Here is a 16,565-nt window from a genome sequence, read left to right as displayed (position 1 = left end):
GGATGTTGGAAAAAAAGGACGCAAATTTGGCATGGGTAGCTTATGTGAACAAAAAGTTATGAGGTCCTAAGCGCGAACTGCTCCAAATAGCCAAAAAAAGGCTCGCCACAGGAGGGGGAAAAGGCCTGGCAGCGAAGGGGTTAAAGCTGATCCATAACAATAGAGGCAACATCAACCACAGGTTTAAAGTAAAACTTATGAAATGTGTTCTCAGAAGACCAGTCAGCTGTCTTCATAATATCTTGCAAACTAGAACCTAGACCAAATGATTTGGAAGTCATAGCTCCTCTCACCGAATGTGTTCCAAACTGCTCAGTATTAATACCTGCTTCACTCATTAACCATTTAACCCATCTAGCCAAAGTGGCAGAAGTTACTGGTCTAAATGGTTTTTGAATGGAAATTAACAATTGATCATTCATATTTTGTCTGAATTCTTCAGTGGCCGATTCATAGTCCTTCAAACATTGTACCACACATAACCTAGAATTATTCGGATACCAAGGATAGGATACCGACCTGCAATTAGTTTTAGTCCTCCTTGAAATGGAAAAGGGAACACCTTCAGGCGAATATATTCTACCAGATAAATCTAAGGCTTTGACATCAGAAACCCTTTTACAAGAAATCAAGCAAAGCAACATAGTCAATTTTGCTGATAGTTGTTTGCACGATAAAAACGTATTACTAGGCCAGGACTCAATAAACTTTAAGACCACATTTACATCCCATAAAGAGTTATACTTGGATTGAGGAGGATTGGAAAACCTTTTACCTCTCAATAATTTACAGACTAGAGGATGTTCCCCAACTGGTTTACCATCAATAGGCTTATGCCCGACCGAAATAGCTGACCTGAAATTGTTAATAGTTCTATAAGCTAGTCCAGTGGAGGCTAAACTTGCTAAAAAGTTAACCACTAAATCAATACTTGACTCCACGGGATTGATACTTCTACCATCACACCAACTATTCCATCTGCGCCAAGCAGAAGCATATCTCTTGTGGGTGCTAGAAGCCCAGGCCTGTTTGATAAAGTCTCTAGCTTGTTGCGAAATGCCTGGGGTTTCCCAATTTTTCCTGAAACCATCCATGCCATCAACGTAAGCGTCCCCGATGAGATCAGAGGATGTTGAAGGCCCTCCGGACTCAAGAACAGGTCCTGACGAGGAGGAATGAGCAACGGTAGAGCACACGCTAACTGGAGTGCAATAGGGAACCAGGGCTGAGATCTCCAAACAGGAGTCACTAGTATCAAGTCTGCCTTCTGTCTCCGAATCTGAGATAGCACCCTGGTGATCAGTAGAAATGGAGGGAACGCATAACCCCGAAATAAGGACCAATCCTGTAGGAACGCATCCGTCGCTGAAGCCAGCGGATCCGGCCTCCAGCTGAAGAACTTGTGAATCTGGGTGTTGAGGCGAGAGGCAAAAAGATCCACCTCGCAAGGGCCCCATATCTGAACCATCTGTTGAAAAATATTCTGATCCAATCTCCAATCGCTGGCATCTCTCAGATACCTAGAGTTTCAATCCGCTACAGTGTTCTGGGCCCCCGGTAAATACTCCGCTACAATCACCAACCTGTGAGCTAGACAATAATGCCAAAACTCCTTGGCTATCTCCGCTAAGATCCTGGATCTCGTACCCCCCTAACTTGTTGGCGTATCTTACTGCTGACACATTGTCCATCCTTAACAGAATGCAACAATCTGTCTTGAGGGTGGATAAACTCTTTATCGCAAACGAGCCAGCTAGAAGTTCTAAACAATTGATGTGAAGGGATTGTTCCGTCGGAGACCAACGACCCCCTGTCACTACAGATCTGCAGCGGGCTCTCCATCCCCGCTGACTGGCATCGGATTCTATCTCCACTTCCGGATGGGACCCGAAGATGGCTCTGCCATTCCAGGATTCCATGTGATGCAACCACCATTGAATCTCCTCTCTGACTTCCCTGGACAACAGGATTAAGGTTGAGTAATTCCAACCCTGACTCAGATATTTGATCTTTAACCTCTGTAAAGCTCGATAATGTATAGGGGCTGGGAAGATTGCTTGAATGGATGAGGCCAGTAGACCCACCAATCGAGCAATGCTTCTTAAGGAAATATTCTGACTTGCTAGAGCCGCTCTCAACTCCCTCTTTATGTTGCAAATCTTTAGAGAGGGAAGAACCAGTTGTGCTTGTATCGAATCTATCTTGAAACCCCAAAATTCTATTACTTGAGTCGGATTCAACAATGACTTATGCGCATTGATAAGGAATCCCAAATCCTGCAAAAGATTGATCGTCCAGTTCAAATGCCTTTGTACTGTAGCTGGTTCCTGGGCCATCAAAAGGATGTCGTCCAGGTAAATTATCAATCGAACCCCCTTGGTTCTCAGGAACTCCACAACTGGTCTCAACAACTTCGTGAAGCACCATGGTGCTGAGGATAGACCGAAGGGGAGGGCTGTGAATTCCAAGCATCGACCCTTCCAATGGAACTGAAAGAATTTCCTGTGTGGCAGAAAAATTGGAATTGAAAGATAAGCGTCCTTCAGATCCAATCTCACCATCCAGTCTCCTTCTATTAAAATGTCCCTTAACATGTGGATTCCCTCCATTTTTAAGTGCCTGTACACCAACCAGGAATTGAAGTCCTTCAAGTTCAAAACCAGGCGATGACCTCCTCCCTTTTTGTCTACGACAAATATAGGGTTGCAAAACCCCTCTGGGTGAGGGGCTGAAAATATGACTGCACCTTTGTCTAAGAGTGCTTGAACTTCTGTATCTATAAAAGTCTGATTTTCTAGGGAAAAATTCATTTGAATCGGAGGGGATACTTGGTGAGGGGTACTGAGGAATTCTAGAAGAAAACCTGAAACAGTCTGAAGTACCCAAGGATCTCCGGAAACCTTTCTCCAATTGTGAGCGCATAAACCCACTCTTCCCCCAAGAATAACCTGAGAAGGGTGAATGATTCTTACCAGTATAGGAGGCGTCTTGGATCGCTCCTTGCTGCCCCCTGCGATGTCCTCTGCGGAACCTGGGTCTGCCGCCTCTGTTCCGGGTGGGGTAGAAGGTGGTATCTGACTGGTCATTGGACCAGTTACCACGTCCTCTCGGATAATAGCCTTGGGGACTGGTATAGGAGCCTCGGCCGGACATTCGTCCACCATAACGTCCGGCCCTGACAAAAAGGCCTCTTCTGAAAACCTTTTTAAGCGACAATTGGGCCTTATCCAGTGTAGAAAAGGTGGAGCAAATCTTTGCAAGTTCCTTAATAAAGGAAGATCCGAATAAGAGACCTTCGGCCGCTGGAACAGCCTCTGAGACTGCGAGATCTACCAATTTTGGGTCCATGCGCATAAGTATCGATTTCCTGCGCTCCGCTGATATAGCGCAATTAGTGTTGCCCAGCTGGCAAACCGCGTGCTGAGCCCAACCTAATAAGACATCCGTATTCACCGGAATACCAGATTCTTTAGAGCTAGCAGCTAAATCAAGGATCTGAGTAAGAGGTCCTGACATGTCTAGAAGTTTGTCCTGGCAAGAACGCCATGACCTGTCCAAACCTTTCTTCGGGTCCTTAGAGAACTTCTTCAAAAAGGTAACCATGGTCGGGTCAACCTCTGGGGTCTCGGCTACATTGTTATCTAAATCAGATCTGGGACATTCCGTCTTGAGGTGAGTGCGAACCTCTTTATCATAACCTTTTCTCAGGTTATCGTGTACGTATTGCGCCACCTCTGAAGACAGGAGCCAGTTAGAGGATCTAGGGTGTATTATTTCAGAGGAGTCGAAGTCTAATAGTTGCGAAGTAGGACGCTTCTTCGCTTTCTTACTGGAAGATGGCGTGGATTGGTCATCTGAGTCTTGATCTGAAGAATCACCAGAAGAGGCAGAGTTTTCCAAATTACTATAGTTATGCTCATCGATACGCCTTTTGTGCAGTTTAGCAAATGCTTCTGCATGTATATCTTCAGGGTCACCTTCAATAATGTTTTTTGTTTTAGCCTTAGATTTGGAGGCGTTTAGAGGGTTGACCCCTTCGGGATTATCAGAGGATGGACCCGGGACCCAGCCTTGAGAGTGAGCATATTCTAGTAGTTGACCAGAAAAGGGGCCTAACGCTCTCACCAAGGCATCATTTACGGATTGCTGTACTCTAGAATCAAGTGCCTCCACTAAATTAACCTCCAATTGGTCCACCGTATCTTCAGGGTAGTACCCTGTCTCATCCTCATTCCATTGTGCCATTGTAAGCAATAGAATATAATTCAAATAAAAGGGGGAGTGAAAAAACCCCTTAAAAGGCAGATGGAGCTCACAAAATTCTATAGAACTATAATTTAAATATATATTTAGGAGGGAGCCGCCTGTAATACACTCTAGGCAGATCCTAATAAAATTTTACAACCCAGCAGCACACTGTCTGGGCATCAGGGACACACTTCTCCAGCCTGCCTCAGTCAATATGCTGAATTGCACGAGGCGCGCTGCAATCTACGAGCCGATCCAAAGAAAATCACTTGAGGGAATGGATCGGCTCGTAAAACGCACGCCGGACAAAATCGATACTGGCAGTGAAGACAGACTGCGCGCAGCGCGTGCAGTGCTCCCGCTCCGCTCACAGAATAAATGTCCAAATTTAATCAATAAAACAGATTTACAAGTCGAAAGAGTGCGCGAAATCGCGGCGCTAAAAACAGTGAAAACACACAAATCGTATAGATTTAGCAAATAATGCAGAGAATAGATAAAATGTCACTTATCTGCTGCGAAGCAGCAAAGAAAGAGGAAGTGACGTTGGGGTTCAGGACTCTTATGGTTGGAGGTCACGATAGGTGATTGGAGCACGTGACATGTATTTAGTGATATTGGGAAATGTAGTTTTTTCCTTTAACGTTTTGTAATTGGCTGCTGTGAAAGTTTAGTAAAAGAATGAGAAAGCATAATCCGAGCCTCCGGTCCTGACATAGAATTCCAAGACATACACTATTAAACCCTTTTTAGAAACCTCTTTGCCTTGTTCCAAGGACACCGCATTTCTGTGGCAGTAGGAGGCCTAGCGTTCTATGTCAGGACCGGAGGCGAGGATTATGCGTTTGTTTCTTCACTTTTTATTACAGCAGTTTCAAAGAATGAAAGGGAAAAATAAACTCTACATATACCATGAATCATAAGAAGTAAGTGTCCATGACAACCATTAACCAACAAAATGTTTTCAAGCTAAGCCAACACGTTAGGAATTTTCAATTCTATTGAGGGCACAGAGGCAAGGATTATGCTTCCCCATGTCAAACAGGATTACTTTAGAAGCCATCCCAGAGTCATTGGATGATCATCCAACTACTGTAGAAGTAATTTTCACATAATCAGACATCATCAAGCTATTGAAGTCATCAGTAAAGTTTAGAAACTTGAGCCTGATGATTCGAGGATGACTTGAAAATGAGTATCTGATGACTTCACAAGGTGTGACTTCCTGATGACTTGAGGAGGATTTGAGAATGAGTATCTGATGACCTCACAAGGTGTGACTATTCCTGATGACATCAGGAGGATTTGAGAATGAGTATCTGATGACTTCACAAGGTGTGACTATTCCTTATGACTTCAGGAGGATTTAAGAATGAGTATCTGATGACTTCATAAGGTCGAATTGTTCTTGATGATTGGAGGATGATTTGAAAATAAACGTGCTAAACTCCACAAGCATCATTTCTTTTTAACATGACGAAATGACTCCTGATAGTTTCAAAATGATTTGCTGATTAACCCAAGAATACACCCAATATTTTGGTTTAATTTTTTGTCAGAAAGGTCCAACCTGTTGGGTAATTTTAGAATTATTTGCTGATTACTACTCAGTGAACACTATTTAGGTATTAAATGTGGTTTCTTTGAATGAAAATTAGCATACAGGGTGCTTCATCAGATTATATAAGAAAGGACACAAGTAAATATTTTGATTTTACATAATTTGTATTTATAATAATCAGTATTAACAAATATGTTGTGATAAAATGTTCAAAACATGTTAATTTTGAATCCACTTGATCAATTGTAGGTAGGGCCAATGGAATTAAGCAGGAATGGATCATGAAATTATTGGGCAGTATTGTCTAAATCATGCAGCTAGGAAAAACACATTATGAAGTCAAAGGATGCAAATTAAACAGCATATTCTGTGAAGTTGTGAAATTTAGCTACTTTAGATTTTAAAAAGGGGTTGCAGACTCAAGCAACTTGAAACTTTACATGCTTTTTTTAACTTTGCAAAGTGCAATACTGCGAAGTAAAAAAAACAAATGGCAGCTTCAGAGGAATGCTGTTGCACCGAGAAGCCATCCCTACTATGGCGACTTTCAGAGGATGGACTTTTGCGCTTGGATGTGGCCTCCAACAGAGACCGTACCGGATTTTTTTTTCCTAATCAGCATTCGAGTTTGACATTATGAACCATCTCTTGTTACTGAGCTAAGTCACTTGGTCTTACATCCCCCACAGACATTGCTGCCAGAGCTTGAGTGACACCCTAGCCCCCACCATCACACTGTCAACTGTCCTACGTTGAAAAGGCAAGAGAGGCTGGGACACTCTGAAGCTGGAAAAAATCCAATGTACAAACGTCAGGTCAAGTGGCTAAAACTTTGTCTTGGTGAACCTGGGAAGCACGAGCACCTTCACAGATGGTAAAGTTTCTGACTTTGTGGGTGAAGGGTGAATCTCCAACTGCCTCTATTTTCAACACACAGAGGTATGGATACAAAGTGTGTTAGAAATGGGGTTTCTGGTTGGCTAGGATAGGCACCTAAGCCAGGCAGAACCTACCCTGTCTAGTCAAGGTGAGGGAGTTACACACCCAAGATAACCTCTGCTCACCCCACTTGGTAGTTTCGCACGAGCAGTCAGGCTTATCCCAGAGACAATGTGTAAAGCGATTGCACAACACACACAATAAATACACCACAAAGTAAACACAACAACAAGTTATATAAAAATAAACTGTACTGCATAAAACATCATTAGACCAAACATGACACGTATCAGTAATACCCTGCTACACAAACAGTTGTCAGAACATCACACAGGCTACTAGTACTCTGCGGAAATAAGCAGTAGTTAGGTAAACATATAGGTTACTGGTATTCTGCAACACAAGCAGTAGTCAGGTCATCAGTATTACCAGAAATGCACAGGGCGCAATAAACACATTATCAGAGGTGCCCAGAAACGATAATGAATTCACATAACAATGAAACATTTCCTTCTGGTACACGGTCTAATAAACATGTTGAATGCAGAGTTATCATTCCGAATGCATGTAATGGAAATGCCCCCCCAGGGCAGACATAACAATTAATCCAGTCAGGAAAACATAATGTTGGCATAAGGGGGACTGTAATCCAAGAGAAAAAATGCAATCCCGGCAAGAGTTACTACCAACACCTTCTAGATGAAGGTGGCAGCATTTCTGCACTTCACTGGAGGAGAGACAGTAATTACCGCTCCCCACTGTCGGGCCTGCCGTGCTCGGTCCCTCCGAGCACGCGCAGGTCAAAAGATGCGGACTTCCCTCTGCCTGCTGCAGAGGTGAGGCATCACTAGGGGGCTTCTCGATGGGGTGGCGCTGCTGCTTCCCGGGAGGTCGGGGGTGCTGCTGGACGGCACCTCTCCTCACCTTCTGCACGCTGCGGTCGAGGGGCAGGTAGCCCTCTTGTTGCCCCAGCAATGCCCTGCAAGATAAACGCGCATCTCTGGGTGCCTGGGGAGCACACACTGCAGGTTGGAAGCAGCCTGTCACGCCGCGGTCGGTCCCTCCAAGCCGAAGAAGGGGAGACAAGGGTGCCTTCTGCCTCTACCTGTGAAGGGGGCCCAATGAGGGGGGATTCTCGATGTGTGGTACTGCTGCCGCCCCCACTGACTGGCAGATGGCACCTCTCTGGAGGGGGTTCCAGAGGGCGGCAAGAAGCACAGCACTCACTATGCACTCGTGAAAATGATAAAGGGGGGGCCCTTCACTCCCTAGGGCTGCAGCGCAGCCTGGGAGCAGGAGACAGCACTCCCCTTGCACTAGGCTCCACAGGGGTACTCTGGGTGACATGAAGACAGGTGGCAGAGGACTGGGAGACCAGCACCCCACAGGCAAGTGGGGGCGATCACCACCAGCAGTCCAAAAATGCCAGTCCATCCCAAGCCTAGGGGGGCAGCTAGTCAGCAGGGCAACGTGCAGAAAAGCGATCCTGATGAGTCCTTTGTGCAGTCCAGTAGCCTCTCTGGCAGAGGTTTTGGTTCCACTTCCAAAAGTGCTCTAAAAATATGTTTGGGTGGGGGGGGATTTACTTACACTCATTTTGTGCAGTCTACACATAAGGGGGACAAGGGGTTCCAACCAGCACTAACTGGTTCCAGGAGTGTCCCCTTTCTCCTCCAGCACTGGCTCCAGACATTATTGGTGGGGTAAATGAGCCCTTTGTGTGAGGCCAGGGCACAGCCTTTACAGATGCAGGTGTGCCCCACCTCTCCCTCTCTCAGCCCAGGAACACCATTCAATATATAAATGCACTATTGTGACACCTCCACCCTTCTTGTGTGCAGGCTGTCTGAAAGGTATGCACAAAGACCAGCTGTGACTCTGCCTGAGGCGTGGATTGGAGTCAAGATGCAAAACACCAGTGTCATAAGCACATAGAAAAGCCCACTTTCTAAAAGTGGCATTTCTAAAATGGTAATAAAAAATCCACCTACAGCATTAAGCAGCATTTCTCACTACCATTACAACCATACCAAACATGTCTACACTATCCCTCTTAGACCTATTTTAGGACATTTTCAATGCAGTCCTACGAGAGAGGCAGCACTCACCGTAGTGAGGAACCAGTACATAAAGACATATGTCCTGACTTTTACATACACAGCACCCTGCCCACAGAGCTAGCTAGGGCCTACCTTACATGTAGTAAATGAGGAGTTCCAGGCCTGGCAAGTACATTTAGATGCCAAGTCCCTGTGGCAGTAAACTGCACATGCAGGCCCTGTGGTAGCAGGCCTGAAACAGGTTTGAAAGACTACTTTTGAGGGTGGCGCAAGCTACGCTGCAGGCCCGCTAGTGGCATTTAATTTATACACCCTGGGAACAGGGATATCACTGTACAATGGACTTACAGGTAAATTAAATGTGCCAGTTAGGTGTAAGCCAATCATACCAAATTTAGGAGGGAGAGCACTAATCAGCAGTGGTAAAGTGCCCAGAGTCCTAACATCAACAAAAAGGGTCAGAACAAAATAGGAGGAGGAAGGCAAAATGTTCGGGGATGACTGTAAAAAGGGCCAGGCCCAATTAAGTGCATCCCAGTGCTTTAAACAACTATACACCTACTCACGCACCAATCAAGCACTTTACTGATCAGAAACCATACCGACTGACTTTATCACTGCTTGCAATTAATATTTCATTTTCTATCTTTCAAATGCAAATAGCTAGAATGCTGCACCCACAGCCGTACTCTATAAAGATGTTGTAAGTCAGTGGAAGAATTTGATACCACATAAAGCGGCAGGGGTCAAATCAAGCGCTTTATACAAGTTCCAAGGGGACAACTATACACTTGATGGGGGTACAATGTTCTATAAATTACCAAGTGGTAATAGTATTCTCCTTTTTTGAGCAGTTACTTGGAATCCTTAAGTTAGGAAGCATGTTACAGTGCTTGAGAAAGATACATGCTATTCCTGTAGACTCTAGAGTATAGCTGTCTGTGGGTTCACTCAACATTTAATCTTTTCTGAATTGCATTTTGCATTGTGGGTTTTTGAGTCATTAAATGGGAAACTACTAGTTTAAGGTGTAATGTGTTTAGGTAAAAAGGTCAGACATGCACATCGTGATTAGTACATTATAAACCCGATTCAGGTGGAAGACTTCAAATTTTTGAAGCCACAAATGACTATATTTTATCTCCCGCCAGAAATTACTAGGGCTCCAACAAAAGTCAATGGGGAAAATACATTCCCCTGTTTTTTTCCAAAATCTCTCACTTTCTTTTTTAAAATGTCATGCACAAATCACCCCCTAGCATGTATGCATAAATCACCTCCAACCCTTGATGTACACAAATAACCATTGCATTGCCCTTAAAATAAACTTACATTTCCTGTTTTGCACCTAATTCCCCAGTTCTTGCACATCCCAATCTATAAGTGACAACAGAAGGAAACTCTTGGAGAGATGAAAGCATCAAGAGAAATACATTCTCGAGTTAACTTTAATTACGAGCATTTTTAAGTGGAAGGAGAATACAAAATAAGGTTATGTTTGCTGAAAAAAATCGGAATTCTACAAACTAAATCGTAGGGCTGGTATTTATACTTTTCTAAAACCAGTTTTCTAAAAGCTAGAGTTCCTGCAGCTGTATTGTGTCCACGCACCTTCTTTTTTTTTTTTGTTATGTTTTTTTGACAAGGAAAGAAGCATAGCTTTTATTCCAAAAAAATGCTCTGTACAAAAGTATATGATACATTGTAAAATGCAATACAAACTTTTGCATAGTGTTTTCATCTAGGAAAATGCACTTGACAGTACAAGAAAAGAACTACCGTAGTCAAACTGTTTACTTGGATGCCAAGTGTACATACATGGAGAGGGAAGAAAAAAAATCCATTTTGCATACTCAACCGAGCTTTTAAACATTAGTTATTTTTCAGCTGCTTCAGCATTAACTAGCGATGACAGAATAAGAAGAAATTCTGCACTTTTACTCCACATGCAACTATTGGTCCACCAATGTACAGCTGGCCCAAATGAAATGTAATGCTTTTCAAGCAAGCTTCTAAAGTTTTTTGGGGCGGACATCTGGTGGTGCCGGAAGGACGTCACACAGGAAGTAACGTCACCTGCCTGTGCCAACATTATTGGGAACTGCGAGGATGCAGCTGGGAAAACAAAGATATATTCGAAATAGGAGAAGGATTGCTCTTCTTTGACCTTTTAAAATGCATTATTCAGCAACTAACATCTCGAAGATTTCACAGTCAGCCCCTCTTTCCGAATTGCTTTGAGGTCAAAGAATAATCAGCGAAATAGTGGGATTGATTGCATTCCTACATGGCTGCATCCGGTAAAAATTGAGGGGGTGGTGGTTATTTTTCCTTCTGGCATTGCGTCACTTCTAAGATGTTATTTAATTCTCCAGAAGTCTTCTTCCTGGTTTAATTGTGGGCTGACTAGGGGCAAGCTATTTAAGATAAGCACAATTAAGGTTTACTTGACTAAAACCTAGCCAGCTGCGTATTTGGACATTTAAAATGTAAACATTCCATGTCCATGCTCCTAATGCCATCAGCAACAGCTGACTTGTTTATCTTTTTTCTGATGGTTAATAAATGCATCGCATATTTTTAACTTTTTGGCCTTTCGGGTTTGTATATTAATTGCGCTCCAATCCCTTCGGGTTATGTTCTGCTCCATAAAACTGGAAAAATTATACCTTCGTCCTTTCAGAGACTGTTAGTCTCTAATAGCAAGAGGGTATGTTTTTTAATCTAAAAGGACGAGGATATGTTTTGTTTCATTTTTATGGAGTTGAACTCGACCCAAAGGGATTGGGGCGCTTTAAAAGAGCATCCATTATTTTACACTGGGTAACATTTTTAAGGCACGGGAAGCTGCCCTGTTTGCCATAATGATAATGTTGAGCTGACACCGAGCCTGGATCCTGATTCTTTAGTTCCAAGGACAGCAGTTCTGGCTGGCCATAACGCCACATCTTTTCGAGCTACTATGCGGTAGTTTCTGCAGAAATTATGCATACTCGTTTGTGCCATCAATTTATTAGGAATAGGCTGCATTTTTTAGCAATCCCTGTCCATACAGTTTTCACAATGAAGTCAGTCCTGTGGTTTTTTCTAGGGCACGATTTGAGGCTGTCTTCCAGCAACACACCTGTATTTTTTCTACCTCACATAGGCTATGCCGTAAGCAAAGCTTTTCTTCGGTCACTGCTGGGATACAAACGTGGTGGCAATGATAGTGTCCATCTTTCCATTTATTCTACCTACCACTGTTACCTTGATTCTTGAGTAGCTGTGAATGGCACTTTTATTAGACTAAAGGTTTACTAAATAAATCACACAATGCATCTACAACTATGCTCATTACTCATGCCCTTTGCTTTGAAGACGTTGATTTTCAGTCTTACCCATGGTAAGGGGCACAGTAGTGTCAGTGATAAGGGCACAGCTGTTCCTGCAGCCCTGGTCCCCTTTTCACAAAACTAACCACACATGTGTTTGGATCTCCCCCACTATCGGTTATTCAAAATGCCGATGTCTGCCATCATCTCTTCAGTGAAAATATCTGTATAAATGTGGAAGTGGTTAAAAAACAGTGTTGAAATATATTGGTCTCCAACCTAATTTTTGTATCCTTTTTTTTCTTTAGTGTTCTCTCAAAACATCTTACTTGCTGTTACTCACTTCACATACTTTGCGCTTTCTGTTGCTAATGTCTCTTTAGCGCCATTTAGTTAGTGGTAGAACACACTTTAAAAGACATGGTTCAACATACAATCTCAAGAACCTACTGACACTGAACTAATTTCTACTTTTACCACAAGCAGCACATACACTGACACAAGCACGCACATAATCTTATGCATATATAACCTAGTACAAAATTTGTGCACACTTCCAGTCTGCACGAAATAGACACAACACCTGCACTTTCAAGATGGATTGCATCCATCGACAACCCTTTCTCCACAAAGTAGCAATTCAATTTACATTTTAACCACTGTCACCTTACTTTAACATGCTGAATATCTTAGTGTTGAAAACCTATCTCGTTAATGCCAGTGCTGGAAAAGTGGCTTAAAAGCTTTTCTACGTGGTCTTCATTGAGCACACCTCTGGACTGGCATTTTGATAGGTCAGAAGTACTAGGACTTGCCCTTACCAGCATCCCTGACGATGGTAAGAGGGAGAAGTACAGTTACAAGACACCTTGTGTCTCATTGCCCGTGGCTGCACACCCAGTAGGGTGCTTATAGGGCCAAAGTGGTGGTTACACTTTCCTGCCTAAACCTCTTAGTCTTTTCTATCCCCCCAGTAGTATTTCCCAATTTCCAGCTACTCCCCTCTGTCCCCTGGAGAGTCTGAAGCCAGGGCAGGGTGTTTGGAGGGTGGGGGGGAAGGAGACCGCTGGTCAGAAAAAGATAGGAGAGGCATAAACACTGCGCATCAGTTTGTGAATAGCATTTTGTAGTACTTCAAAATATATTAGAAAATGCAGTTTGTGAATATGCCCCTCAGTTTTTCGACATATATATCACAACACCCAAATCTATACCACTTTTTTATATCTGTACAGCCCAAAAATATGTTTGTGTTTCTCAAATCTACTCACTTGAAATTATTTATTTCCATTTCATTATAGCACAGGTGTATGGCACATGCTGAATCTAGACGGCTATAAATCATTTGCAGGCAGCAGTCTGAATTGACAAGGTCAAACATCCTACAAAAAATCCTCGACATCATCAAAAATATTCAAGGGGTCATTTGCAATACAAAGGGTGGCTTGCTTTAATATTTTTTTCCTTTGGTATATTATTTCTGTGTTACAATCTGAAAACATTAGAGTGGAAAAATATTAGACATATCTGCTTCATTTTTATGGTTTTAAAAATATAATTATTTCACTGTTAGGTGACATATGCCTAGATGACAGATAATTATCCACAGACTACCACTTTATATTTTTACATTTTGTTTAAACTAGCATGATGGCATGTATATTAATATTCCGTGTGGCTATCTGCAGGCTGATTTGCAGGAAATGATGGAAGATTCTACTGATCCTTCCTCATAGAGAACCAACCTTATCCCAAAGAGAGGACAGCTGGTGAAAAAGGCCAGGTATGTTTGGATAGTGCAAGTTTTCTCCTCACATGTTTGAGTAAGATAAATTTTTACCAAACAAATGTGGCAAAGGTGTTACTAAGGCTCATGTTGGAACTGCTTCCCTTGATGAAGAAACGGTTGGCGTTAATAAGGTGTGGCTCAAATGTCTTAATTGCCTTTTGGTACACGTGGTCCCAGTGGTTTTCAAACTTTTTAACACTGCCCCCCCCCCCCCCAGTATAATAAAAAAAATAATCTGGCCCGCCTCCAAATTTTTCACCATTATTCTATTAAGTAGGCTATGTTTAAAAGTGTCTGGACTTATTTAAACATTGCAGTTAAGTTCTGTTAACTTTTTAAAAATGCAATAAATGTTGTTTCTGCTTAAAATCAAAGTCCTGTTATCTGCATAATGCCTTTTTTGGCCAGAACCTAGTCCACCCACCTCCCCCTGGGAATCCCTTGAGGCCACCCCTATCCCTCCCCCCACACACACACACAGTTTGAAGACCCCTGAGCTACACCCTCGTAAGTATGTGATTGATCTTCTGAAATTACTTCTTTCTCTATCACAGTTCAGAAATTGAAATTGTCTTTCTCCTCCTCCATGACTAATGACCTAATATCACCTGTGCTCCTGTGACCACTCACCATAAACAAACTGTACTGACTATTGGAAGATTATGGTCTTGTTGCATTTTTAAGACAATGCTCTCTTTGGAAAAATATCCTTATCTATGTTTTTGTTATCCTTTCAGAGTTTATGAAATCTGTGTACATCGCCAAAAGCTGGCCTACCATGAACATCAAAACGATGCAGTGAAAACTTGCCATAAAGATCTTCCTTGCAAGATGAGAACTGAAGAAACCAGCAAATCTAGAAGTAAACAACGAAGTACCAGTTTTCATTGACCATTTCTTGTCTACTTTTAACTGTTCTATTTTATGATAACCTGAGCCCTTTTGGGACCAGGTATGTGTTTCACTTGAATAAAATGAATGTTGAAGTCATTTTGGATCCATTTTATTTCAACCTCTGTTTTGTTTAGTCTTTTCCCACTTATCACAATATTAGAAAAATGTCAGGTAATATCTTATACACAAATGAAGGCAATGACCACTGAATATTAGGGAGTATCAGAAATTAAAAGGCTTCTTTTGAATTAAAAGCGTGTTGTATTCTCTCTAATTCTTACCTCAGATTTGTTTTATACCACCCCCAAGCCCACCACCACCTTTTATTGCACAGAAAATAAAGTATTATGCCACAGCTGTGGTTCATTTTAGCTGCTTATTAGTTACTTAGATTTAATTGGAATGTATAAACAAGACACATTTCTTACATTCAAACACAATTCCCTTTTGTACAGGATTGAACATGGGTCCCGCACCTCACAGTACTTGATGGGCACTAGATTTGAGAAAATGTGACCATAGAATGTTCATATCATAGAATGAATATAATAGAATCTGCAGTGAGTATTACAATCCTCACTCGATAATAAATCATTCATTGGTTACCAACAGCCATCAACATGTTTCCTGGAATCATCCAGGAGTAATCCACTCTCCCCCTGCAGTTGTCATTAAGACATCCTATAGTAAGACACACTCATGCTAAAGTTTTCCTATAATCCCCCTGGAATAATCCATACTCATTCTAAAGTTGTCATGGAGTCATCCTGAAATAATTTACAGTTATCCAAAAGTTGTCCTGGAAACATCCTAGAGTAATCCTCAGTCATTGTGAAGATGTTGTGGAATCATCTGTAGTAATTAGCACTCATCCTGAAGTTGTCAGTTGGTGTTCCTGGAGTAGTAAAAGATCATCACGCATATTCAATTGAAGCAATTAGGATACCATCCCAGAGTAGTTTTTGTGATGACTGTAGAGTCATCTCATGTAAATATTTCGGCCTATACACATACTTCAGGATGTTTTGGGATGACTTCGTCAGATCATTACAGGAATAGCCTAGCTGGAGTCATCGGATGACTTCGGAATGACTCCTGGAAGATCTTCCATTTTGACTTGGGTCTCTTTTTTACTGGCAATTTCACAGCAACCAATCAAAACAAACAGAACTTTAAACTGCACATCCCTTCCGAAGATGTAAAATCTTCAATCCGTGAAGAGCCTGATAATGCAGAGGACTGGGAAAAATCTGCCCGAGAGAGATGAAGGAGGACCGTGTCCGTGTCCTGTGCCATGACAAGAATGTCATCTAGGTAGGTAATCAAGAACATTCCTTGCTACCGGAAATATTGGACCACCGCTCCAAGTAACTTGGTGAAACACCACGGGCCGAGGACAGACCAAAGAGCATTGCGGTGAACTCGTACCACAGGTGACCACTGAAATTGGAGAAACCTCAGATGGGGGAAAGATGGGGATGGCTAAATAAGCTTCCTTGAGATCTAACCAGACCATCCTATCTTCCCCCTGCAGAAGATCGCAAAGCAGGTGTATGTCCTCCATCTTGAAGTGGCAATAAACAATCCAAGAGTTGAACTGTTTGAAGTTTCGGACCAAACAAAAACCGTGGTCCTTTTTCTGAACCAACAATATTATACCGACAAAACCCTGTGAATGAGGGACATTCTGTACTGTAGCTCTTTTTGAAAGGAGCGCCTCAATTTCTTTGTCTATGAAATTGCTTTCTACTTGGGGAAAA

General features: G+C 42.4%; 1 long non-coding RNA gene across 1 annotated transcript; it reads left to right on the top strand.

Annotated features, from left to right (window-relative positions):
* The first annotated feature begins 13,833 nt into the window (after nucleotides 1-13,833).
* LOC138295846 (uncharacterized) lies at nucleotides 13,834-14,901 on the top strand. The gene is made up of 2 exons (XR_011203700.1): nucleotides 13,834-13,905; nucleotides 14,649-14,901. It is a non-coding gene; the product is annotated as an uncharacterized lncRNA (long non-coding RNA).
* Nucleotides 14,902-16,565: the final 1,664 nt, after the last annotated feature.

Source organism: Pleurodeles waltl, chromosome 1_2 (genome assembly GCF_031143425.1).
Source record: "Pleurodeles waltl isolate 20211129_DDA chromosome 1_2, aPleWal1.hap1.20221129, whole genome shotgun sequence".
Lineage (NCBI taxonomy): Eukaryota > Metazoa > Chordata > Amphibia > Caudata > Salamandridae > Pleurodeles > Pleurodeles waltl.
Note: the sequence above shows the minus strand (reverse complement) of the source record. Positions and strands in the feature narration are given on the sequence as shown.